Consider the following 26,388-nt stretch of genomic DNA (forward strand, 5'->3'; position numbering starts at 1 on the left):
CTGTTTCTTTAAAGAAAATCCCAGGGAAATATTTAGTAAGCAGATGATCCTTTCCAGAAGGAATACTGAAGGAAAACAGGAATAGACAGCAAGCCGGGAGAGGGTACGGCCCTTATAAAGTAAATGTGGCCTTCATCTGCACCAGATTTCATGCCACCTTCATCTGAACCCCAGATTGCAGGTTTGGGAAACAGAACCAAATGGAACATGAAACATAAAACAGGATCCAGTCAAGCACAGTGAGCTCTCTCTGGCTCCAAGTCAAACCTTGGCTGAACCACAAAGCTTCACCTGGTTTTGTATAAAAACCACACTGAACCACCATTTTTTTTCATGGTTTCGGTTTGAAAATGGGGTTTCATGCAAAACTTGCCCTAGTTTCAGCCGAGCTTCTTGGCAAAACATGGGCACGTCTTGAGCTCCTGCGGACTCTGCCTCATTGGAAGCACTCGCGTGGAGGCAGTTATTTCTTGTGCTGTCCTCAGAAGGTCCAGGTTTTGAATCATCTTTTGAACGAGTAATCTTGCTCATCGATCATTAAGAAGACTAAAAGCCATCAGGCATACCAGTAAGAAATACAGTTAATTAGGTCATCTCTGGGCACTTGGGTTTTACAAAAACAGAACATTTTTGAAAAGCAATGAATCAAAAAAGGGGTGGGATGGTAAACATGGTCTAAAGCTCTATCTACAGAGGGAGGCAAGAGGAGGTTTGAAGCAATTCTTAGAATAATCCAGGGGTGCCTGGGTGGCTCAGTTGGTTAAGTGTCTTACTCTTGATTTCGGCTCAGGTCATGATCTCAGGGTCGTGAGATCGAGCCCCGCTGAACATGGAGCCTAGTCAAAATTCTCTCTCTCTGCCCCTTCACCCGTGTGTGCACGTGCTCTCTTTCTCTCTCTCTCTAGAAACAAAAACAAAAACACCTCTAAAAAATAATCCAGGCCAAAATTCCACATTTATTGGAAATACTGAGATAATAAAAGCAAGCTTTTATATTTGTATAAAATATATTAATATATAGAGGAATGAAACCAATCTTCCCTTCCTTAGAAAGGGATTAAAAGCCTCCTTAGAAACTGACAGTGTCAGATGAGCCATTTGCCCTGGGAGGTGACGACATTTGGAGCTGGGATCTGATATGAAGACATTCCATTCAGCTGAGTTTTCCATGAAACCACCATCGTTACCCTGATGAATGAAACAAATGCTTGAGATTTCTAAGAGGATTATAGTAACGGACACACGAAGAATGGATTGGATCTATAGTAAAACATTTATTACATTAATAAATACAACATTTTAAAGATTAGTAGTAAGAGAAAATAGTTTGTTAAAAATGGCTTCTATCTATGGTCTACTGTAAGATTCACACACAGAAATACCCCACACATGACCACCCCGAATCGCACCAGGCCCCACCATGAAGTAATCCGTGCAGATCCCGCAGGCATGATGTGACTTGTCCAATCCAGGCTGAGAAGCCAGCATACTGTAGGAATTTGACCTCCCTCGTTCATCTGCTTGCACAGAAAAAAACTATCCATTACAGGCATGATTACGGCACAGCCGGGGAGACAATCAAAGGTATCAGCCCGTGCAATCTAATGGAAGCCAGGGTAGAGTATCTTCCGAGGAGTTAGAGGGCAGGAATGAAAATCCCCACTGCCTCCGCCCTCTGTGACTAATAGAATGCAGGACTAAAAACTTAAAGATACTCTCTAAGCGACAGATCCTAAAAGAGAAAGAGACTTAAAATGTGGTACCTTCCCATAAGCTCGGGAATCCATCCAAGTAATGGGCTCAGTCTGAAGTATAGTGGGTTTGAGGGTCCCCTAAAATACACATGTGGAGCTCTCAAGGCCCTCCAGAAATTTGGTCTAGAAGTTCAAGGAAAGAGTTCTGGGCTGGAGACATGGATTAGGGAGTAGCTAATGTAAAGGTGTTAGGTCAATGATATCACCCAGGGCAAGGCGTCCAGGAAGAAGAGGGTCAAAGGGAGCATCAGTGTTTCTGACCCCCCATTCTGTACATGCAAACTGGATAACGTGGGGGGTATGGTAGAACAGGCCTAGCAAATGACGACCACAGAGAAAGCCACACACCACCTCGCCGAGCGATCCATGCAAAAACCCCACACCGCCGTTTGAGTAGAAAGTCACATCTCACTTTTCCACTCTAGGGTGTTCCATAACAAATAAACCTTACATGTAAGCAGGACCTCATTTACCCAGAAGAGCAATCAAGGGTGTTCGTGTATTTTATGATAGGATTCACAATGGAATTCTATCAAATAAAAATGTCTTAAGTGATGGTAACATACGACTCACTTCACGAATCACAAAACAAAAATCGGAATCGCTCACCGTTTTTGGAACACGGGTTTGCTTTTGATTATCTTTGTTTGGTTTTTAGGGCAATGCATACTATAAATTTCTTTAAGCGGATCATAAGCAAGTGGTTAAATGGGATCAGTAATTATAATCAATTTTTGCTTCCAAAGGTTCTTTGGCACAAAACCTAGTAAAACCTTCTATTTATTTAATTACTATGAAATTAGAAGAAGTTTTGCTATAGAGTACTGGTGTGGAGGCAGGAAGTAAATGGACCATTTCCCTGTATGAAAAGTATTAATTCCAGGCCCCAGAGGTCACTGTTGGGCTCTTTAGTTCAATCTTTTATGAATTGCCTAGTAGTTGGAGCAGTGGGCAATGAAATTGCCAGTTTTTCTAGAGAAAATCCAGGTGCCCTATGAATGGAATAAACTACATAAAGGTCTGGGTACTGGATATAAAAATGCCACATAAACTTAGATGTTGGCCTGCTCTTGTGTTTGGAAGAAATTCTTCCAAACTGTATTTAGAAAATACGGCCTCTAAGTGATCAGTTACAACCCTACAAGGGTTATTAAAATTGCCCACAGAGGGCTCTTCCAGTGGAGACATCAGGGCAGTGCACTGCTCCATCCAGGCAGGCCACGGAAATCTTTTATAAGGAGCTGGCAAACCACACAGCATGTCCTTATCCTTGTTCTGTGAAATATGTGGTGCTTGAGGTTTGATTGTTACAGTTCATGGGTCTGCTGGAAGAATCATTTCTCCCTCCTCTGACTGCTGGAGTTTACCTCTCTGCCAATCATCCTCTCACTGACTGCTTCCTACCTTCTGGTATGGTTACGCATGAATCTCTTTCTTCAACTCAGTGGAAACGAGATATGTACCTTCCTTTTTTGACAAAGACTTTGTTAATGTACATATACCATGCATAATGGAGGCTGGAAGGATGGATGGATGGATGGATGGATGGATGGATGGATGGATGTGTTGATAGGTGGGTGGATGGGTTGATGGATGATAGATGGATGGATCAATGGATGGATGGATGGATAAGTGGATGGATGGATGGATGGATGGATGGATGGATAGGTGGGTGGATGGGTTGATGGATGATGGATGGATGAATAGATGGTGGATGGATGGATGAATGTGTTGATAGGTGGGTGGATGGGTTGATGGATGATAGATAGATCGATGAATAGATGGTGGATGGATGGATGGATGGATGGATGGATGGATGAGTGGTGGATAGAAGGAAGAAAGTATAACAAAAATTTTTAATGTGCCTGGAAGGTTGGGGAGCCTGGGTGGCTCAGTCAGTTAAGGTAGCCAACTCTTGATTTCAGCTCAGGTCATGATCTCAGGGCCCTGGGATCCAGTCCTGCATGGGGTTCCAGGTTCTGTGCTTAGCAGGGAGTCTGCTTGAGGATTCTCTCTCTCCCTCTCCCTCTGCCCCTCCCCCACTCACATTTGCACACATGTGCACTTGCTCTCTCTCCCTCTAAAATAAGTAAATGTGCCTGGAAGGTGATTAAAATTATCAAAATGATAGGATATATTCTTATGATAAGGTACAAAGAATGATCATTCTTTGATCTGTAATGATTATAAGAAAAGGATAAAATTAACAAAGTTCCAAAATGTTAGCCTTTCCTGGATTCCCCTTGTTGATCTATTATCTAGAAATTAATTAAGAGAAGCCAAGGAATTTCAAGTTACATGCCACATCTTTTAAGGTCAGAATCTTGACCGGAACTTGCTGTATGTTCCATAAAATTTTCTTTGGTGACAGGCACTGACCCAACATTGTATTCCTTCAGAGCTCTAGGGAAGTTAACACCATATTAATAAGTCAATTCAAGCTGGGTGGATGAGCACAGGTTCTTTTCAATACATTCTTGAACCTCCTGGAGCCTTGGGTTGAATATGGCTGAGATAAATATGTAATACCTCTCTCACCTGATAGGATTATGAAGATCAAATGGGCTAAAATATGGAAATTCTTAGTTTACAAACAACTCGTAAGTGACCAAGCCAGTATCAAAATCCAGAATTACCTAACTCCTGAGACTTTTTTTTTTTTTTACTTTTTATTTTGAAATGAGTTGAACATCTTAGGAAAGTTGCAAGACTAATGCAAAGAACTTCTGTCTACTCTTCACCCAGATTACCCATCGTTCCCTTCTTGCTACGTGAACCCATGGTTTTCATCAGCATGCCCGGGGTATATATAATCTGTAAAATGGGCACCATACTGGTGTCTACCTCACAGGGCCATTGTGAAGATTGAATGGGTTCACACGTGTGAAAAATAAGACACAAATGAATGGCTATCGCAAAACTTAACACAACCTCTGACCAACTTGGGAGCTCAGTATGTTGGGACAAAGTCAGGAAGTGCTCCTGTCCTCCAGGGGGAAGGGAAGTGGGAGCTGAAAAGGCCTGCAGGGCAAATGACGCGGAGACCAGTATTTAAACAGCCAGCGATCCAGGACCAGAGCAAAAGCATGATTTCCATGTTCCCGCACCTTGCCTTTTCCCAGAGAAAGGGTTGGATTTGAAAAATCTCTGAAGGATATTAGCTAATTTAATTTAGTGAAGTGAGTGCCGCTGTACTCAGCCTAATTCCACCGTCATCAGGGGAGCAGGGGTCATCCACGGGCTTCCAAACCGTGTTACTGCAAGACTGGGACATCCTTCTGAGCCACTTCCTTGCGAACCTCAGCCCCTTACTCTTAAGAAGGCTTCTCGCGATTCTCGGAGGCAAGAAGTCACCTTGCCAAAGCCTCTATTCCATGGGGCTGCACAAAACCAAAGCCCCATCCAAGGGCATGAAAACCGCTTTGATCCCATGGGTAGCCCCCCAACACCAGCTGCATACATATGAAAGTGCGCGCTCACAGGAGGCGAGCCCCGCCGGCTCCCAGAACCTCACGTCTGCCCCCCAGGCCTTCCCGGTCGCCGGGATCGCACACGGCCGCCGCCAGCAACCTCAAAATACCCAGAACAGATCTGATCCATACCTTGTAAAAAGCCCTGTATCCCATAAAAAACAACCCTGAAGAGTATCAATTTCGCCCAGTAAGCGTGACACGAGCCTTTTGTCCTTTCAGTTCTCATTCGCCTTTTGACTTATTTGCGGAAAGTTATAATTAGATTGTGCTTCGCCTTTTTCCCTTGAACTGATAAAGTGCCGTAAATCCCGCACATCGTCGGCGAGCGCAGGCGCTTATGAATTTTGCTATTTTCTGCACATTGCGCCATATGCAGGCCCCGCGGAGAGGCACGGTTCCCTCTTCCTGGCATGCAGGAGAGCCACTGAGAGATATCATATGGTCTCCTGGCACGAGTACAAAGTGCCTCTTGCTGTTTGATCTACTGTCTTAAACTTAAATGCAAAATCTGATAATTGGGTCAGGCAGGAGAAGAAACTGAGCAGTAAAGTTCTTTTCATTTCCTTTTGCTATTTCTCCACGTTTCATCTTTTCTTCCTTTTTTTCTCTCTTTTTCTCTCTCTCTCTCTCTCTCTCTTTCTCCCATCTCCCTCCCTCTTTTTTCTCCGTTCCCGAGGGAGACAGACTGCCCTGTGAGCACAGTGGATTCCAAGCCGGTGGTGGGTTTATGGCTGGAAACCTGTCAGAGGGCCCCCTGTCACCTCCGTTGGATTTTTTTGTTCCATTAGCAACGGTCCTGGATAACCAGCTTGAGCTTCGCAAACACCCGAATCATGGCTGGGTTTTCTTGTTTAGAAATATGACTGCCTTTCCAGACTTGGATTTGTTTAATGTAAAAGGAATTCGTCGTCGTCTCTCTGGTTTCGGGCATTAAGCAGACAGAGGCTTGTACTTCAAAGGGCACGAGAGATAAATGAAAACTAACCCTCCTCCTCGCACAGGAGACTGTGGTATGAAATGTCGGACTGAGACCTCTCTGCCCAGCAGCGTCTAAACAGGGACAGGGAACTTTCCGTGCGTGCTTTCACCACTCCGCGGCCCAGGGCAGAATTGCCTGGGCACCACTCACTTGCTTGAGCTGGACTTAAACCCGAATATGGCTCCCTGCTGGCCGTGAACTTGGCCCTCGCCAAGGAGGATACAGTTTCAGAAAGGACAGAGCTTTCTGTCAGCGTCGCGTTTTCAAGCCACAGAGGGCAGGTGAATTCACCCCCGGGGTGAATTACTCAAGTTGCCCCCTGCTCACTGGGGTAGATGCTTCCTGGGCGGCCCACAGCCATGTTGGACGATTCCAGAGCCTTCCCTGGGGTTTGAGGATGGGGTACCTGGGAGCGAGTCACGCTTTGGCTGTCCTCGTCTGCAGTCTCATGCTGATATTGTCAGCTGGGCTCAGGATAAAAGAACATTCTAGACAGTCTTAGTCTCGAATAGAGAAAGGAGTCACAGGGAAGCCATGTGAAGAGGGGGTGAGATCAAGAAGGGATGTGGCCGCTGTGAGGATGTGGAGAGTAAGTCTCGCCAATAGAAGCAGAACCACGTCTTTCCACTGGAGGCCTGCCACTCGTGTCTCCCTAAGTCCCTGCTCTCTCAGGGTCCCATCCCCGTGTGGACTCTTTGGAGAGCCATACCCAAGCATCCTTTTAACTAGAAGCTCAATGTTTAAAGTTTCCCAGCATCCCTTCTGAGTATCCCATACTTCCTGGCTGGGGGCCTCTGTTGAGGAATGCGTTGCTCTGGAAGGATCACCAGGCCGAACCTGCAAGCTTAGACCCAGCTCCCTCGTTCAGACCCAGACGGCCAAAGCAGGATGCAGTCCTCGCTCGAGTAGCTCTGAACCTGCCTCCTGTGCATATTCTTGACCCAGGGAAGGCTACAGAGACCTCTATTCGGGGTCTGGGGCTGGAGAGAAATTCAGCGGCTCAGAAAAGCTGATCAGTATTTGTTCAGACTTCGAGGCCCCGGGGAAAGCGGGGAGGGGGTGGGAGCGCCGAGAGATGTCCACTGACTCTCTAGCTTGCTCGGCCTCAGCATATGGGGGCCTCAGAGCTGGATTTGACCCTAAATAGAAAAGAGGCTGTTTCTCTGAAAGAGGCAATTATGGGACACAGAAGATTGCAACCCTCTGTGATGGGAGTTCCTCGGACACCAGAACCCGCAGCCCTGGGACAATGCAGCCTGGTGCTCAGTCTTCACGTGACAGCCCTTTGGTCAAACATGCAGGGCTCTGCCGAGGGTCTCAGAGGATCCTGGTACTGGCATCAGTGAGCCACCCTGGCTGGCATGGCCACCTCATGCCTTGTCATTCTACTTAACGCGACCGTGCGTCACTCCTCACCACCACTGGAGACTCCTTTTGTCTACACTAGATTTGACCTTGTCAGTGACCAGAAACGACTCTCACACGTCTTGTGCACGCCTACAAAAGGTCTGATTTGCAACAATGTTGGGCCCCAGTGTTCGAGGGCTCCTTGGATGGAGGTCAGCCCCCCCACCCCCACCCCGCCACTGATGCTGATGCTGACACGTTTATGAGAGCGGCTGGCTGGTCGCTAGGTGTATACAGTCTAAGTGGCCCAGTGAGAGGCTCTTCCCATGATGCCTTCTGTCCAATCTAAAGCTCAGCGGAAAGACAGAATGCTATTTTTAAACACTTCTGTGCAGTTGTTTTAATTATACCCCAAAGATTTTGCCCCATTCCTGAAGAACTTAGATAATCGTCTGAATAATTCTTAAATGCCCCCTTACCCTGCAGCTCCTGTGCCATCATTGCTTGGCCTCATCCGCACGTTTGTGTGACGAGAACGATTTACCGTAATTGCCTTGTTTGCGGGCTCCATCACCATGAAAAGGGAAAATCGAAAACTCTTAGGTGGAAATTAATTTAGAAACAACATCACCACAATTCTTGTATGGCGTATGTAACCATAATAGCAATTTCAGCGGGAAAAGCAAAAATAAATAGCAGGGCAAATGACATTAATTTCCATTTGCAGCAAACTCGTAATTGGATCAATGATCTGATCCTTGGGGAGAAAGTGGGTGGCCATCGATTGGTGGGGTGAAGCCCGCTAAGGATGTCAGGAAGGGGGGGTGCATGTGATGCTGCTCGTTGCAACCCTTCGGGAAGGGGCGGTGACCTCAGGCCTTCCTCTGGGCTGCAGAGTGATTAGTCGAAAGCATTCACTTCTCCATCCATGGGCATGTGGCTTGAGGCAAGTTGCTTGACCCTTTGGGGCTCAATTTCTTTTTTTTTTTTTTTTTTTTAAAGATTTTATTTATTTATTCGACAGAGATAGAGACAGCCAGCGAGAGAGGGAACACAAGCAGGGGGAGTGGGAGAGGAAGAAGCAGGCTCATAGCGAGGAGCCTGATGTGGGGCTCGATCCCAGAACGCCAGGATCACGCCCTGAGCCGAAGGCAGACGCCTAACCGCTGTGCCACCCAGGCGCCCCGGGGCTCAATTTCTGCATCTGCTCACCGAGGATTATGAAAGCGCCCATCTCATAGGGATGTAAGGAGAAAAGAGGCTGACCTATTATATAATGCACTTAAAATGGCATCAGATACTTGGTAAACCCTTCAAAAATATCAGATGATGATGACAAGTTTTTATTATCATTTATTGTCTATGATACAGTAGTGTAAAGACTAGCCTCTGGGCTTCAGAGATGCAAATCCAACCGTGAGCTCTTCTACTTTCTTGCTGTGTCATCTTGGACAAATTAGCCATCTTAAGCTTTAGTTTCTTTATCAATATAACAGGCTCTGTCTAATTTGCATGACTATGTCAGTGAAATTGAGTAAGCAACGGGAAAAGCATTTTGTAACTGACCATGAGACCTCAAAACTTGCCCTCCTCCAGAAGATGTTGGAAGTGCAATAAAGGGGACAGTTCCAATATGGCGCCCTGGGTTTTGGTTGGCCAGTCCCTTTCCTGGTGTGCACGAATGGGGATACTCACCTTCTGCATGACTTTCCTGAACTGTAAACTCCAGGATGCCCAGGTGTCTCCAGGTGTGCCCCCAGAAAGATCCTCCTTGGCATCTCTCTGCAGCTGTGGGGCCAGGTCAGAGAGTGGCGAGGAGCAAGGTAGACACTTGATCCGGAAATGCCTGAGATCTCAGAGAGGAGACCAGGACCCTCAGGATTCTCCTGCCCTAGTGCGTGCGTGTGCTTTCTGTGTCTCAGATTTTCATCTGAAGAGCCCCATAACTGGTGAGTATGACCACCAGGAATTCGAGGGAGGAAATGGGGCTCCACAGAAAGTAAACAAGGACATGTAGTTCTTTATACAAATATTCTGAAAGAACACTCCAAACATCCTTCCACTCCCCTGCCCTCCCCATACGAGGGTGGAAGGGCTTTTCTCCTTTTTCTTCTATTACACATTTCTTTGCTTTAGCTCTCTTCTCTGAATGCCTTGTTTCCCTGAAAGAGGTGTCTACATAAAAACCAAAGTATCTGGCAGTGGAAAAAGGAACTAAACCAGAGGCAGCGAGATGACCAGAAGCCCATAAAAACCCTCCACATGATTTTTATTTGCATTTCCTGACCGGTCTGTTACTGTTTTCTGAAAATTTGCAGATGAAGTGTGGAATATGGATGAAATGTGGGACCTGTACTCAAGATCTGCGCACGTGAGAGAGCGTGTGGGCACGCGTGGGAGTACATGTAAAGAAGTGTGTGTGTGTGTGTGCTGCATGTGCATGGAAGTGTGCGAGGGGGATATGCGTGTGAGCATATGCACAAGCACATGGACATGAGCATGTGTGCAAGCACATGACAGTGTGTGTGCTGAAAGCACGCTGGGTGTTGGTGCTGTCCTAGGCACCCATCATACCCTCAGAGCAAGCCGGAAGGGATTTCATGCATTTGGCCTTCAATTCCTAGACAAGGAACCTGAAGCCCAGAGAGGGACATAAGTCACCAGTCACAAAGCTTTTAGTGGCAGACGGCAGATCAGAAAGCTGCATTTCCACTGCCGCTTCCCTCTCCTTCATGCTACTTTTCCTTACTCTTGGCTGACCTCTGAGACACTCCCACCTGTAGGGCTGGTTCTCTTCCTTCCTCAACTGCTTGTTTCTTCACCCCTTGCTGTGAGGGACATGCACACGGGTGGAGAAGGGTGTCTGTAATTCTGGGTTAGCATTAAAACGCTCTTGTATGCCATAAAGCACACGACCTTCCTACAGAGGTCTTCACTTCCTGAGGAAGACAGATTCCATGGTGCTCTGTTGGAATCCCAGGCCCTGGTCACCTGGTTGAGTTAGTGGGCTGTTCTCTGTGTGACCCCGGGGGTCAGCATCAATCCGAGCACACCAGAGCCTCTCTCATCTGCTCTGTGGGAACAAGGACAGGACCTGGAATGAATGTGTGAATGAATGATAGAACCACAGTCCTAGTCCTCCATCCACATGCATAAGTTTTATTTACTTGAGGTTGAAGAAAGCAGGCTCCTAGAACATTCTGAGCCCAAGAGCCCTGCTCAGAGGTACCAGGCTCAGTGCTCCTCATGGCTGACAGTGAGCCAGCCAAGTCCCCCAAAAGCCCCCCTTACTAAGGAATCTGTTCTCTGCGTCCGCTGTAGACTAAGTCTCCCTGTTCTAGCATCATGACAGAAACAGCTGTGCTAAATAATGTCTCATTGATCCACTGTCAAAATCCACGTCTTGTCTGGCCTTCAGATCATTCTCACTGTAATATGTCTTGGGGGTGGTCTGGACCTTAGACAGCACATCACATGGGAAGAAAATCAAGGGCCATCCCTAGTTGTCAAAATTCCCCTATTTCAGGTCTTTCCTTCCATCCCTCCCTCTGGTTGATGTGCCTGGCAGTTTCACAAATGGAATGATGGGTTTTTAACAGTACAAAGGGCCCCAGAGATCATCTTACTGCAACCGGCTCATATATTTGAGGACATTGAAGCCCAGGGAAGTACCGATACTGAGCCAGTCTGTGGCCAAGTTGGTCTCTTGCCCATTCTAGGCTTTTCTGTCCTCACCTAGCAGCTCCCCAGGCCTTACACTAATGCCTCCTTTCTACTAGAGTTGGAAAAAACACTGCTATCCTGGAAAGCCATGGACACTCCGCAGTGCTGGGGTTGGGGGACGGTGTATCTTCCATGTGGGTGCTTAGCGAGTGTTCCTTCCATGCCGCCTACGAGCCAAGTGCGGCGATGTGAACACCCTTGCGGCATGGCCCTGCCCTCAAAGGGACCACAGCCTAACCTCCAGACACCAGATGCTCCGTCCCCAAGGCTCTCAACCTTGACTGCACATTGCCATTGCCATGGGAGCTTTTCAAAAATACAGAGAGCAAAGTGCCAGTGTTGACGTGACTTCTATCCTTTCCTCTGTTGGCTGTGGACTCTCTTTGGGGGACAATAGGGCAGGCGCATGTTTTGACTGGCAAAGTCCAAGAATCTATATGCAAATTCTCTCCCCACAGGCAGGCTCTCTGAGGTCGTCCGCAGAGCGACAGCATGGGTCAATTACTCATTTGCTTCACAGAAGAACGACCATGCTGTTCATCGCACTTTGCAAAATGGTCGCAGTGAGAACGGACAGGTCTGTGGCTGAGAAAGTGAAAAGCTACATGGTTCCCAAATCTAGATTTGAGTCATTTGGCTTAATTGAACCCAAGCCTAGCCTCAAAACACCAAGTGGAGTGGGAAAGAAACACGCCTACAAACAACACCAACAGTAACACCAAGACTTAAGAAATCTCAACTATTAATAAAAGAATGGGAAGGGGCTACCTCCTTATTGCAATTTCTATCAGCCATTTCTTTACTGGCTGTTCGCTGATACTGCTCTGAAATCCCATCAAAAGGGAAGAGTTAACAGGGGCATTAAAAGCAGAGAAAGAAATTTCTTTTGGTTAAACAGAACATCCTGTTTTGAGTCCCAAGCAAACTCTTAAGTCACAGAGGGTGTTCAGCCCTTTGCCTTTGGCAAAACACAGCCTCTTCTTTCTAAATGTTTTTAAATGTTTAGTGGGAGCAAAAAGTGCAATGAACTTCTCAGACATCAAAAATCTATAAATTAATAAAACACATAAATAGAGCTTCCATTAAACTGGAAAAGAGCTTGGAGACTCAAAAGAATGCATTCTTGGAGAAGTACACTGGCCCAGAAACATAATTCACTGAGAAAAGAGCTAATCCTGTTTCACCCAATACGCCTGTTCTCCTCCTTTTCTCACGGAAGGTCTACTTGGGAAAGAATATTGTCTGTGCAACGTGACTAAATCATTGCTCACTCTAGGAACTACGATAGCAGACTGATTAGGGTCACATATCATTATTAGTAAAACATAGGAGGCACCACTGCTTGCCTTGAAGTCATCCTACTCTGTCTTGTCATCAAGGAAAGTTCCAGGGTCAGGGTCTTGGGAGCACTAAATTTTGAAGTCTATCGCTGAAATGTTACCCAGATTTTTCTCTATATGTCACAATTTATCATTCTTTCAAGTGGTTGGTCAAAACATTTAGGAAACAAATGAATATCCTGTTTCTGCAAACATATTAAGCTTAGTAAAAATCCTGTTGCTAAGAAATGGCTTCTCTAGGCTACCATGTCTTCTTATGCCCTAAGAGTGTTTTTTCTCCATCGTTGTCTGTCGATCCAGAAAACAGTTAGTTGATGATACGAATCCTGGATCATAAAGGATCTTCACAGGACAGCTCCCCTCCTTTCCCCCATCTTCCCATCATCCTTCACCTGAAGACATTTATGATGCCCCTATGTCCATACTTCACTCAGTATTGCTTCTGTCACCTTCTCCAATGTGCCCATAGACACATCTGTTCATCTGGTTGTGGTCAACAATATAAGGGACTCTTGGGGTTAAAAATTATACACAGTCAAGGGAAAATAAATTCTCATAGAATTCAGGAACCTTCCAAGGTAAGGACTGAGGACACAAGGGCCTTCTATTGGTGCCCAAGGCTGGGCAGGTCTTAGGATGTCTTGGCCCTTGACCTTAGATTGACTCCATTCATGGGAGTCTCAATTTAATGGATAACACCAGCTGATATAACAACTCACAAATCTATTATCATAATAAAGTCCAAAATAGGTGTTCCTGACCTGATTCTGTGACCCAGCGTTCAGCCACCCTTGGCTCTGCCACCTTGCAGGGTTGCCGTGCTGATCTGCATCGAGCTGGCAGGAGGGAAAGGGTATGGAGGGTTGTGTACAAGAGGCTTTGAGTCTGGCATGAGGCCTGGCACTACTGCTCCCATTCCACTTCCCAGACTGAGTCGTAAGTGAGCTTCCAACCACCAGGGGGGCTGGGACATTCCTCTGGTCATGGGCCCAGGAAGAGCAGAAAGTGGATTTGATGAGCACTTGGTTTAATGCCCCCCACACACAACAGTTCTGCCCCTGGAGATCCCAGATTTTGCCCCAAGTTTCTCCCTTATGCCTGATGCCCCAATCTGCCGCTGACCCTTACCTTCTGTGTCTTTGTCTGAGGCTTGGGGCCTGTGTCCTGGTCTGTTTTGCTCTGTATTCCCATGCTCGTTGCCTGCCCTGTGTGTGTTGACACCCCCCACTGGGTTTCCCACCTGCTCCTCCTACTTAACCTCGCTTGCCGACCCAGCTCTACACACACTTGATTGAACCCCCCAGTTCAAAGTGAACCCCTTGCACTGGTTAGTAGGTTGCCCACCTGCATGAGTGTGTCCTCTGCAGTCACTGCTCTCCTGCTCATGACCAGTGAGCACCCAGCTGGGAGCGGCCATCCCCCTGGAAGCATTGGCTTATCAGCTCGAGCTGAAACCCTGAGTCACTCACTGCCCTTGATATTTCTCTTCTGCTTCTGCCTCCAGCTCTAAGCTGAGTTTACTCTCTCTCTGGCTCTCAGGTTCATGAAGAAATGAACTCCCCCACCCCACCTCTCGTCCAAACCTGCACCCTTCACCTCCTCAACTTTTCTAAACGCTTGTCTTCCTCAGTACATTCAGGCAGTCTTCTTTATCTTCTCTCTTCTGGTCTTCTTTTGATATATTCATAGCCAGGCCTTCAACTCGCTGTCTCTCCTTAGCCACCTAAGGAATTCATCATTTGATTTCTTTATACTTATCGATAAACATCGCCCGGCATTTATTATGTGCCATTCATGGTTCTAAGTGCTTTGCAGATAGGGATTTATGTAATCCTCTGGATTCTAGGTATTCCTTATGGTGTTGTCCCCCTTTTGAGGCTGAGGAAACCGAAGCACAGAATGGTTAAGGAATTTTCAGGGTCACAGCTGGAAGGTTCTCCCATGCAAGTCATAATGGTTTTTTTCTCCCTTCCCCTGGTGATACCATTCTGGACCTAGCTCGAAGGACATTGGGTCTTTAAAGCCAGAAAGGAACTTAACGTCATTGGTCCGGCTACACTTCTGATGCTGAGTCTCAGAAAGATGAGGGGCTTGCCCACAACCATGCAGCTGGTCGCCAGCAGTTTTCAGACATGGAGCCCAAAGTCATCCATTCCCTCAATGAGATGGTCCCTTCTAATACAACCACACATCAGCTTGTTAGAAAACCCCCAACCTAATATGAGGTAAATACACTGTAATTCCTATGAGTGCCCCAAATTCTTCTCTGTCTTTCAAAAAGATGTATTGGGAGGATTTTTATTTCACCATTATCCTTCGCAAGAATGCGTTTGATGAGAAACCTGAGCAGATAAACCAAGGGCAGGATGAATTTCCATTGGCGCCATGACAGAGGGTCGAACACAGCACAGACATCCTGCCCCAGCACCCCTCAGATGAAGCCATATAGTCACCAGCCCATACGACATGTGCCCTCAGTCAGTCTCAGCATCAGCCAGATGGCGCTGGATGACCCAGAAAAGGTTGAAGTTTCCTGAGATGAGAAAGGTCAGATTTGTAAACATGATCAGATGGTCAAAGGAAACATTCCTCATTCTGAGAGCTATGAATAGTGGCTCTTCTAGAATGCATGAGTATCTGAACCACCCAAAGGTCTCTTACCCTATTACTTCCAGATAATAGAGAAAGGATGAAGAGAAAGCCCATCCCAAACCCCAAGCGAGGTGTCCCTTCCATTGGACCCCTGTGGTGGCACCATGATCCAGACATACTTCCTCTCAGGAAGGAAGAGGAGCACAGGCACGCTCAGCCCAGAGTCCCACGGGTGCTTAAGAAGACAGGTGTCTAAGGAAGCTTCCCTCTCACCTGCCCCCAACATTACTGCTTTAACTCAAGGCAGCATGGACTCTCCAAAGCCAAGTGAGTTTCTGGCTTGCCCGAGGTGAGGACACTCTTCACATTTCACAAGCCACTCTGGCTCCTGGATTCCTGTCACAAACATTAATATTTCCTTCCCATTTGTCACTAATTTTCCAGGGAGTTTTGTGAGGTTTTATAATTGATAATTATTGCACTCAGTGTCCCATAATCCTTTTCATCTTCAAAGCAGCCGGCAAATAGTAGCAAACACTTGTAACACCCGCGTTGGCCAAGTCAGCGTTTTCCTCCCTATTTGGCACCTGTCTGCTGTGAGACACAGAGGAGGTGACCCGAGCCGGAGGTCAGGGCGAGACTGTCACAAAGCTGAGATGTGTGATGCTTGTGTATGCTTCTTTCTGGTGTCACTGTCCCTTTGGTAGACACCATGATTTCAAATAAGAACAATCTGGGGGCCTCTCTTGGTGGCCCTGGAATCTGGTATCTTGTCACGTGGAAGCCATTTGCTTATTTTTGAGCCCATCTTCACAGCAAGGCCAGTGGGAAAATTCAAAGCTGAGATAAAAGAGCAAGTGAACCTCACAAGTGGAAGCAATTTTGCAAACTTGGAGGACCGGTGTAGACTGTAGTTACGCACCCTGCGTGTGACCGTGGAGATGCGAGCCAGTAAGGAGGAGGAATATGGGAAAGCGAGGCCAAGGTTCTAGTGACTCAGACCCACCTTGCTCAGTGTCCCCAGCCTTGGAACCACAGCCCGTGAGCCAGGCAGTCACCCATCCTGGCATAACACACAAACTCACCAAGTTGTGTCTAACGTGTCGTGTAAAAACAACACTCCCTGTCGACACTTTGGTGACCAACGGGCTGGCCAAGAATCTGACATCGTGTGGACGAAGAGGCCGAGTAGCTGTGTTTCCCTTTAGTAGCTGTATCTTTATGAATGTGTAGACATAGAATGGAGCCTTCAGAAAACCCAGTGGCTTGAGAACACGTAATGACAACTTCAACCAAAACTGAACATTTGTCTATTTATATTAGTATTTTGCGTGTTCATAACCCCCCCCAATTGGATCTTTCAAATGAGAAACTCTTTGGACTTCGGGTTTTCAGGGAAATGCTGCCGATGGCAACCGCCTGAACCAGAACATGTCTCTCTCTGCTTGGGTTGTAGCGAGTGCACACCGACGCTCCCGGCAGTCGAGGCTGGGCACAGAGCTGCCTGTCCTAAGTCACTGGCCAGCCTTCTCATGCCAGCTCTGTGGCTACTCATTTCAGGCCTTCGTACTGTGCCCAGACCCACACCCTGCCCCCTCCAAAAATGAAAACCAAAAATACGTCTTTTGCTGAATTCCATTTTGGAAACACAAGGCTTCTTAGAAAGGAACCGTTTTGTTTTGACTATGAATTGACTTCATTTTGGTATGTGTGCTTACCGATGTAGGAGGGGAAAATAGGTTACTTGAACTACAAGAAATTTGAGCCAAACTCCTCTTGACAGTTAACCTGGTTGGAGTACAGTTGACTTCTTGCCCGTTCCAGAAAAGCAACCAGAGCTTCCCAGTAGCTCCTTAATGCAATTACTTGATTAGACGAGGGCATTTCATTTCCCGACCGCTACAGGAATAAGCAATATAGCTGTCAATAGCTTTCAACAGAGCTTCAGGCATGATGGCCACCACCCAACCACCCTTTCGGATCCTCATTAACGCATTTCCATCAGCGCTTCCACATTCACCTTCGTCGTCAAGCCCGGGGGTCTTCGGGGATTTTGCTGATGAGCAAATGACCTACTCCTTCATCTGGTTCCAGGGGGTTATTTTGTTGCTGAATATGCATCACATCACAGAAATCTGCCTCAACCCTCCATTGAAGTCAAAGCCGGCTATGCTCAGGACGCCTACCCTCCTAGCTTCCTCGGAGGCCAGAGTGAGGGGGTCTGACAAAGAACAAAGCTGCCTCCCTTTTGACCCCTCAGGTACTTGCCCTGCTTCCCTGGGCAAATTAGACTCTGATACCATAGTGTTCTCCATTAATAAACATAATCGCTCCCATTTATTGAGTACTTACAGTGGACCACATGTGCTCATCTTGTCTCATCTAATCCCCACAACCCCCAGGAACAGTCACTATCAAACTTCAGGAAGGATAGGAACTGCCTAGGGAGCTTGTTTAAAATACAGGCTTCTCGGGGTGCCTGGGTGGCTCAGTCAGTTAAGTGTCTCTGACTCTTGGTTTCGGCTCAGGTTATGACCTCAGGGTCCTGGGATCGAGCCCTGTGTCGGGCTCCCTGTGTATCCCTCTCTCTCTCTGTCCCTCTCCCTGCTCACATGCTCTCTCTCTAAAATAAATACATAAATATTTTTTAAAAAATAATAAAATAGAGGCTTCTAAACCTCCCCCCACCCTGCAAATAGGCGGGCTCACTAGAGTCTGGGTGGGTACCCGATGATTGACAATTTAACAGTCCTGAAGTTCCCCAGGCTTCATTAGCCACTGGGATTGCAACCCTGTTGCTTCATCCTTCTGCATTCTGCTCCTTTAGTCTCCTACCCTCCAGCACGTCCCCTGGAATGCACCTGTCAGGGAATGGCCTCGGCCATAGGTAGTAAGGTGCAAAATGCATCTGTCTTTGTCAGCTTGGGCTGCTATAAAAAATATATAGGTACCATAGACTGGGGAGGCTTGGAGGAGAGTAAACAACAGACACTTATTTCTCACAGTTCTAGAAGCTGGACGTCTGAGATCAGGGTACACTGTGTGGTCAGGTTCTAGTGAGAACTCTCTTCCTGGCTTGCAGACAGCAGCCTTCTTGCCATATCCTCATGTGGGAAACAGAGAGCCAGCTTTCTGGTCTTATTGTAAGGGCACTAATCCCATCACGAGAACCCCACCCTCCTGAGCTCATCTAAACCTAATTGCTTCCCAGATGACCCATCTCCTTATCCTTTCACACTGGGGGTTAGAGCTTCAGTATATGAATTTGGGGGAACACAAACACCCAGTCCATGACAGCATCCTGGGGGGGAAACCATATAAATGATATTTCTCCTCTTGTTATCTCCTCCCACCTTAAGCGCCTTTTTAAACCCAGACCAAACTATGTGAACTGAATTTTCTGAAAACAATCTCTGCTCAAATATATCCAAGTGTATAAAGGTGAACTTCTTCTATAGATTAAAATATTGTCACTCAAAGAGATATGTTTGAAGAAAGGACCTTGAACGAGCCAGTAGATAATTTCCCAAATGACACAAGAGGACTTGCTATTTGGTTTAGATTTGGGTCCATAAGAGCAAGACTCACACTCGTGGCCAGTGCTTTGCTGAAAACTACAATAGAATCATTTCTGAAATTCCAAAGCCATTGGTGGCAATGAACTCGTCATTACTTAAACTTGGCTTCTCGGTCTCCAGGCTTTTGCTTACTGAATTTTCTCTTCTACTTTTATCTTCCTCAACCAAGGAGTAAGAAACATTTCTGGATACCCTCCTCTTAGCAGAATTCATTTCTTCTTGTCTGGGATGCTTCCCCACTGGATTTCTGTTTCTATTAGATCAAATCATATTCAAACTGAGTTTTGCATTTGTCTTTCCTAGGGGCCTGGGGGTGGGGTGGGGTGGGGGGGGGGGCAGCTGGATCACGTGCTCTTGAGCGGGGAGACCTGGGACCCAAGACCAGTGTGACCAGTCCTAGCCTGTGTGACTCGATCAAATTACATAACTTAATCGAGTCTCTCATCTGAAACATGGAGACATAAAGACCACATCCTGGTGTAAGGATTTAATTAACAAAAGAGGTGACGGAAAGTGTATAAAAAGCCTGCTGACCCCGCACCTATGGCGTTCTGTGAACAGAACCTCTGATTGGAAAGGAGAATGTGCCCCCTGGGACAAATGACACTTCCCAAACCTCAGTTTCTTTTGCTATAAAATGAGGACCTTATTTTTTTAACCCTCCAGAGTGGTGAGTTCTCTGAGCAAGAGAGCTTAGAAGGCATAAAGCAGTTACAAACATACAATACGTTCCTTCCTTCGGACACTATACTCTGGTCCACGCCAGGCATTACGACATGTGAACGAGAGGAGGTGACAAAGTGACCCGTGGCTGTAGGCTCAGGCCGCCAGCATGATGACAGGCCAATACCACACTTTTTTTCTAATAAGAATTCTTTTGTTCAAAAGAATTACAGCCCATTAGAAAGATGCAAAAGAAATTCCACATAGCTTCTTGAGTTTTAGTGACAGGGCCTCTGTCTTTCGGGGATTGCTGTCACTCTCCTTGCTGACTCGTAGAATGACCTGTGGCTTGCCTCCAAACCATCGGAGCCACCTGTGCGAACTGTCCCCATGGCCAGATGAGTTGATGGAGAATCCCCTCCTGGTAGGAGGTACCTAACATTTGTCAACACTCTAAAACGTAAATAGCTCTTCGCTTGACTTCCAGAGGCTGTGGACAAATTGCTAATGTCCTTTCTAACGAACCTCCTAATGAGCTGTTAGCGAAGCAGCACGTAGCACTGTGATCATTTACTAAATGTCAGTAAAGGATTTATAAACACAACTTTAAATTACATTCTCTGGGATTCTACAGGATGTTAGTGCTTCCCCTGAACCACGCTGGAAGTTAGCACAAAGACAGACACCTGCAGGGATTAGGGTGGGAAATCCTGGGGGGAGGGGAGTGTCTTAGGCTCCTGCCTACCACAGAGAGTCTATAAAATACAGCTAAACCATCGTGTAATTAATGATTACCTAAGCTCATACTCACAAGTGCTTGAATTTTTTTTTTTTTTTTTTTTTTTGGCTTTTAGGCTGTTCTCATTATTTATGCTTTAGGTATGCAGAACAAAACTGCATTTCAGTATTTCCTCAGTGCAGTTTTTTCCCCATCACTTCTTTGTATCTGTTATTTATAATGTAGTTTTAAAAATGAGATGTTAGCCTTGAATACTAAACAAAACATAAAATGTGAGTTATAACTATTACACAACATGTGTAACGACGTGGCTATTAGACCTTAGACAATCACTTAGCTTTGTGTCAGGTTTCTCCTGCATAAACCGAGACCCTTACACCAGATAATAATGTTTGTTCAGCTCTAGGCAGTTTATAAGGAACTATAACAATCATTAAGTTTTATCTCAATTTGCTAAAAGATGTCTAAGGTCCCTTCGAGTTGTAAAATTCTACGATCCTATGATGTCAGTTAAGCAGATTCTCTCTCTCTGAGCGTGAAACGCCCGGGCCAGTGTGGTTCACTGGTGACCAGTTGGCTCAGGGACAGCTAACTTGGCTCACCTGAAGGGACTATAAGTTCCCTGAAGTAATTCCTCATACTTAATCATCCTTGTGCCCCCAGGGCCTAGATCAATACTTGCCGGAAGGGATATGACAATAAACATTAGCTATTGGTTGGCTAAACAAAACCGGATGATGGCATTGAGATGCCCTCCCTAACCCGCCATTTTGTGTAGGACTGTGACAGGCTAAAAATCTCAAGACAGGACTTATTGGCCTTTTCTCCTTGGTGGGGTCATCTCTGGGCTTGGGACTGCCTTCATGGCGTTGCGCTGAATCAATGAGCACACTAGCCTCATGGGCAAAATTTTCTTTTTCTCGTCCCGTTGGGTTACATTTTCAAAAGGTCCCCTTAACCATCCCCTGGCCAAAGCATTCAATCCAGTCTCTGGCACATAGGTCATATCTCTGTTTTTATTACAGAAAATTATGTTAAAAAAAACAACATGATTTGCTTGATGGAAATCCCCTTGACAGTTCAGCAGCCAGAAAGCCTGTATTCTAGAAGACAGAGGTTACTGTTCTTAAATCCTGCCCTTAGTAAAACTTTCCAGGGAACCTCAAAAGTGGGTTAATGGACACATTCAAACCAATCACCGGACTGACATCGGTTGTTTCGCCAAGAAAGGTTTGGGTACGTCATTAAGTTCATGTGTTTCTTTTATGTCAAATTAGCTAAAACGTCACAAATATCTCTTCGTTCTCGTCTTCCAGATCTCCAAACAAGCCCAGTATGGTTTTGGGGAGGATGGGGCAGAGAAGTGTTGTATAAATAAATGGGCATCACCAGGCAGGAAATTCTGCACATTTGCTTGTTTCTGCGCCATTGAGTCAGACTGGAAGTGGTCTGCTCTGTACAATTCAGCTGCCCGGGTAGCCCCATCCTTGTCGTCATTCATTCATTCAGAAAGTGCTAATCAGTGAATCCAGGATGCTACCTCAGTCCTCTTCATGCTCCCACACCCAAAATGAAGGTCTGTATGCTGTGGCCCCATCATGTTGAGTCTTAAGCAGAGTCCTTGGGACCCTCTCAGAGAAGTGTTCCTATGAGAGCCTCTGGCTCTCTAGAACAGAGACTTTTCTTACTATTTTGTGGTGGGACACACTGAGAGTTCTCATGAAGGAAATGAAAGTCTGGGTTGAGATGGAGCCCAGGTGTGCATGGCCTCTGGCTGGCCTCGAGAAGTCACTCAAGGTCCACATCAGCACTGTCTGAGGCCATGATGGAAGAGCTCTGATTGCTGTGGCTTTGCTTGTGGTGTCTTTTTCCATTTCTATGAAGAAGTACATTTTTACAATGGATAAACCATTTTAAATCTCAAGCCAAAATACCAACATTCATTTCAGAAGGGAAACAAAAGAGGATTTCTTTTCAGCTAATGTCTGGGTGGGAGTAGAGATGATGGGGCTACTGATCAACCTCTAAGTGAAAACCCTCATGAGAAGATCCTACTAGATGTTGGAGCCGAGGCCTTTGATGTTAGCAAAGGAGGTGAAATGTCCACAGAGCCCCGGGCTCCAGGGTCTGCAGTGCTCCCTGTCATACGCACCCCAGTGTGACAATTACCTCCTAAATATGAGCAAAGAGCCCCAGTCTCCACAAGAACTTTTATGAAGAGTTCAGAGGAAACACTTCTAAGAAAGAGTTGGGCATGAATGTGTTTATGGGCAACACCACTGGGAAGTCTCTTCTGCCTGTGGAAGGGCCTCTGACGGGAAGGCAGGGAGGACAACAAAGATCTCTGTGGAGAAAATGAAGGAGCTTTGTATTATTATTTACTACAATATATAGGGCTTCTGTGGAAAGTGTTCATACTGCCAGAGAAATAGCTGTGGGTTCCCATCTTTATGAACACATTAGGAGGGAAGTGACAAAAATAAGATGCAGACTGCCCTGTACTGACTAGGCTTTCCACTTTCCAGAAATAACTGAAGTTTCAGCATATTTCCTTGGATGGATATAAATATTAAAATTTGAGATTCTTTAGTCATTCACGGGAGAGCTCATGTGTGGGTGTGTGTCTTTCATTCTAGAAGCTGCCCTACCGAGAAGTTCTATGAAAACTCGTCAATTTGAGCAGTAGGTTGAGAAATAGACACATGTTTGTATAGGACACAGCACATCTGAGAGTGACTGTGGTCCAAAAAATCTGAGACATTATTCTTCGATATCTTTTCAACTACATTGATTAAATCTCGGCTATGGCCAAAAGACTATGTTAGGGATTATCATAAAGAATAAAATTCAGTCTCCCAGTCAGAAATCTCCTAATCTATTTGTTGAGATGACAGACCTAAAATACAGGAGTATAGGAATTGGGCCAATTGAGAAACAGATACATCACCATGTGTGGTCACAAGAGGGAGACAGCATGAGTTCAGGCACGATCATGGAGGAGGTGCCCTTGAGCTGGTCTCTAGAAGACGGACGGGCTTGGCCACGGCGAGGAGAAGTAGTCAATTACAAACCAGGAGAGTATTGAGTGCAGTGCACATGGGTGAATCTGAAGGTACAAGCTGGCCTCTTCTCTTCTGTGTGTGTGATGCCCACGTTATATATATACCCACATCCCTGCGAGATGACTGGGAGAGTCTGGAGACAGCTGGGATGTCATAGCCCAAACCCATTTATTACCGCCACCCTGTGTCTGCACATAACCAGATGACCCTGGCCAGGGAGGCTCTTGTACACTCTGCTTGCCGAGCTGGACCCATTCATAAACAAAGCTCTGCTCTCAGCAGCCACTTTCTATGATGACTGGTCAACCACATGTTGCTACATGATGTAAGACCCCCCACAACCTTTGTATCTGTAGTGTATGAATTAAGCCAAGCTATGGGAAAGGGCAAGGCCTTGTTCTAATTTTTAGAGCATCGCCGGAAGGGGAAGACTTTGTAGAGAAGGTGACCACAGAGCTGGGCCTGAAGACATGACAGGGCAGAGATATGTAAAGGAGGGTATTCTAAGCAGCTGAAGGAGCATAGACGGGAGGCAGAGAGGGGAATGCCGTGTGTTATTTGGACCTATAGCTAAGTCCATTGGGCTTGAAGGACATGGTTACATGTTGGAGGAAGAGCAGAGCAAAGACTAAGAACATGAGTTTAGGGGTCAGAACACAGTAGAGCATTTTTGAAGAAAGCACTGTCACAATGATATCATTTCTCTGGAAACATCGGCCCAGAGAACTTGCAAGGCATGACAACTTTGGAACGTGGGAAAAGACTGGGGTTAGGAAGACCAGTTCATAGAAGGAATTCATGAGGACCTTAATGGAAGTGGTGGCAGGATGAGCCAAGAGGCGGGACATGTCATTAGATATGGTGGGGGCAGAACTGAGAATCAGCAGCCAACTGAGAGAGAGAATCCACTTCTAAGGTCGCATGGGGTGGCTGGGAGAGCAGGGTGCCATGTCCAAAACCAGAAAACCTGGAAGGGGAGGTTACTGGGGAGGAGTCCATGACTTTATTTGAGGATATGTTGAGTTCCGGAGGTCATCAAGAAATGAGGCATCCAGCTAACAAGTGGGGATGTAGGACTGGAGTTCAAGGTGAAGCCAGGTCTGAAGGAAGAGTTTTGAGAGTCACAGTCATAGATACAGTGGTTGAAGCCCAGGGAGCTACCTAAGCTCCACAAGAAAGGAGGCACGCAGAAAAAAGAAAGTCGAATGCTTCTGTCTGGAGGTGAGAGCACAGGAGATGGAAGGAACTGTCAGAGAGGTGAAGAAAAGTCGTGGGCTGCTGCTGAGTCAAGGAGACACTAAGGGTAGAGAACATTTCAATTAGGGTGCTGTCGAGGGCATTGCGGAGAAGTCTAGAAGGGAAGAATTGAATCAGCAAGTGTTGACATCAGTGACATTTGAGAAAGCAATTTCAGGAGAGCAGTGGGAGTAAAAAGCAGGTTTCTGGGCTGGGAGGTGAGGAGATGGTAAGAACGTGGAGGTGGAAGGTAGGGGTGCTCTTGGGGGGATCTGGCAGAGATATGGAGTCAGGAAAATCCACTGTCAAGGAGGTAGGCAGCAAGGTCCAGGGGAGGAGGCTTGCATACCCATTAGGCAAGTCCCAGCGGGTTTTTAATCACAGAGAAATGGACCTGCGTACATCTGTGAGGTTGTGGAATTGTTTTTTGAGAAAGAAAAACTGAAGACTGCTTTTTCTGTATGTATTTTATGTAATTATATTTTAGTCCCCCTGAAAATACATACATGATACATGTCCTATAACTAGTGTCTGTGAATGATTTCATAGACATTGACCAATGTATGGCTGGCATAGAGCAGATGCTTGACAAACATATTTTTGGCAAATTACATGTCTTGATAATATCTACATTGGCGTGCCTGTTCTCAATGAAATGATTTATTTAACTGTCCTCGCTGGTAACCTTAGGTATCAAAAAGGTAATTTAGAAAGTAACATTGGAAACAATAGATCATGCTCAGATACAATGCATCGTGCGCTAAGCTCCATGAGCCATGCTCTGATGTTGTAACAGTTCCCCAAGAACTCTGAAGCCATCCGTTAAACAATTCATTCGAGAGTGGCAGTGTTAACACTGAAAGTATTACATTGCTAATATAGTCGGTTATTGGCTGATTAATGAACATTAGCCAAAGAAGATATTTGAGTTATAGATTTATTCTCAAAATGCCCACTTAGCCACTGGCATCCCTGAAAATAAAATAACTCCTTTTATTTATGGCCATAACACGATGGTGATAGCGTATTCTCTAGTCACACAAATACAGACCCAACCGTTTCCAATTCTAACATTCCCAGGGCAACATGTATCTCTGATCTGAGAGGAGACGCCAGCCCTTCTTCTGCCTTCATATCATTCGCTTGAGCTGTGAGGATTGATGTTGCCAGATGACGTTCATGCTAGAGGAAACGCTGGTGTTAAGACCAACACCCAAAGCAATATGATATTTGACCACATATTTCACGCGTTGGCATGCTATGCGTCCACAGATTAACCAATCCAGAACAATTGTTCAAGGGTAAAGTGTTACACGATCTGAGTCTGCCCCAATTTACCCCAATGACCATGTAATTCAGGGAACTTTTCTTTGTTCACTAAGGTTGAGAATCTCAAAGAGGAAGAAAATTGTTGGGGGCGTGTAGGAAGCACATGATATGATCCCTAAATCTCCTTGATTCTTATTTTAGTAAAAAGGAAAACAAAGAGATCTGGGGAAAAGAGAAGATATTATCACATAAGCAAATGTTCGGTTTAGGCAAATCTCCCACAGACTCTACCACCACCATCCCTATCAAGTGTCTATAAGTGAAAATACGTGGCTCGATCACGTGTGTATACAATGGACTTGGAAGGATTGGACGTCTGCTCCCCCCAGTTTTACCAGACCCAATTGTCACTATACAGGTTAATCAATATGTAATTTTTACTTGAATGCATTAGAACAGGCCCAAAGGCACAACCTTATAAATCTCTGAGCCTGTTTTGAGAGGTGAAGACACGCCAACATAAATAACGTGTGGAAGACCATGTGGTCTGATCATTGAACCAACACTGGGACGTGGTTCTATGGTCTTTCCTCATAACCACATTGGCTTTCTGTAATCATCTCTCTCTTTTGC

At 46.0% G+C, this 26,388-nt stretch overlaps 1 protein-coding gene across 4 annotated transcripts in view; it reads left to right on the forward strand.

The window, feature by feature from the left end:
- The window catches only part of RUNX1 (RUNX family transcription factor 1), a 242,891-nt gene that overhangs the window by 72,650 nt on the left and 143,853 nt on the right, over nucleotides 1-26,388 (forward strand). The gene's annotated exons all lie outside the window — the stretch shown is intronic.

This window comes from Ursus maritimus, unplaced genomic scaffold (genome assembly GCF_017311325.1).
Source record: "Ursus maritimus isolate PB19 unplaced genomic scaffold, ASM1731132v1 scaffold_4, whole genome shotgun sequence".
Classification (NCBI taxonomy): Eukaryota; Metazoa; Chordata; class Mammalia; order Carnivora; family Ursidae; genus Ursus; species Ursus maritimus.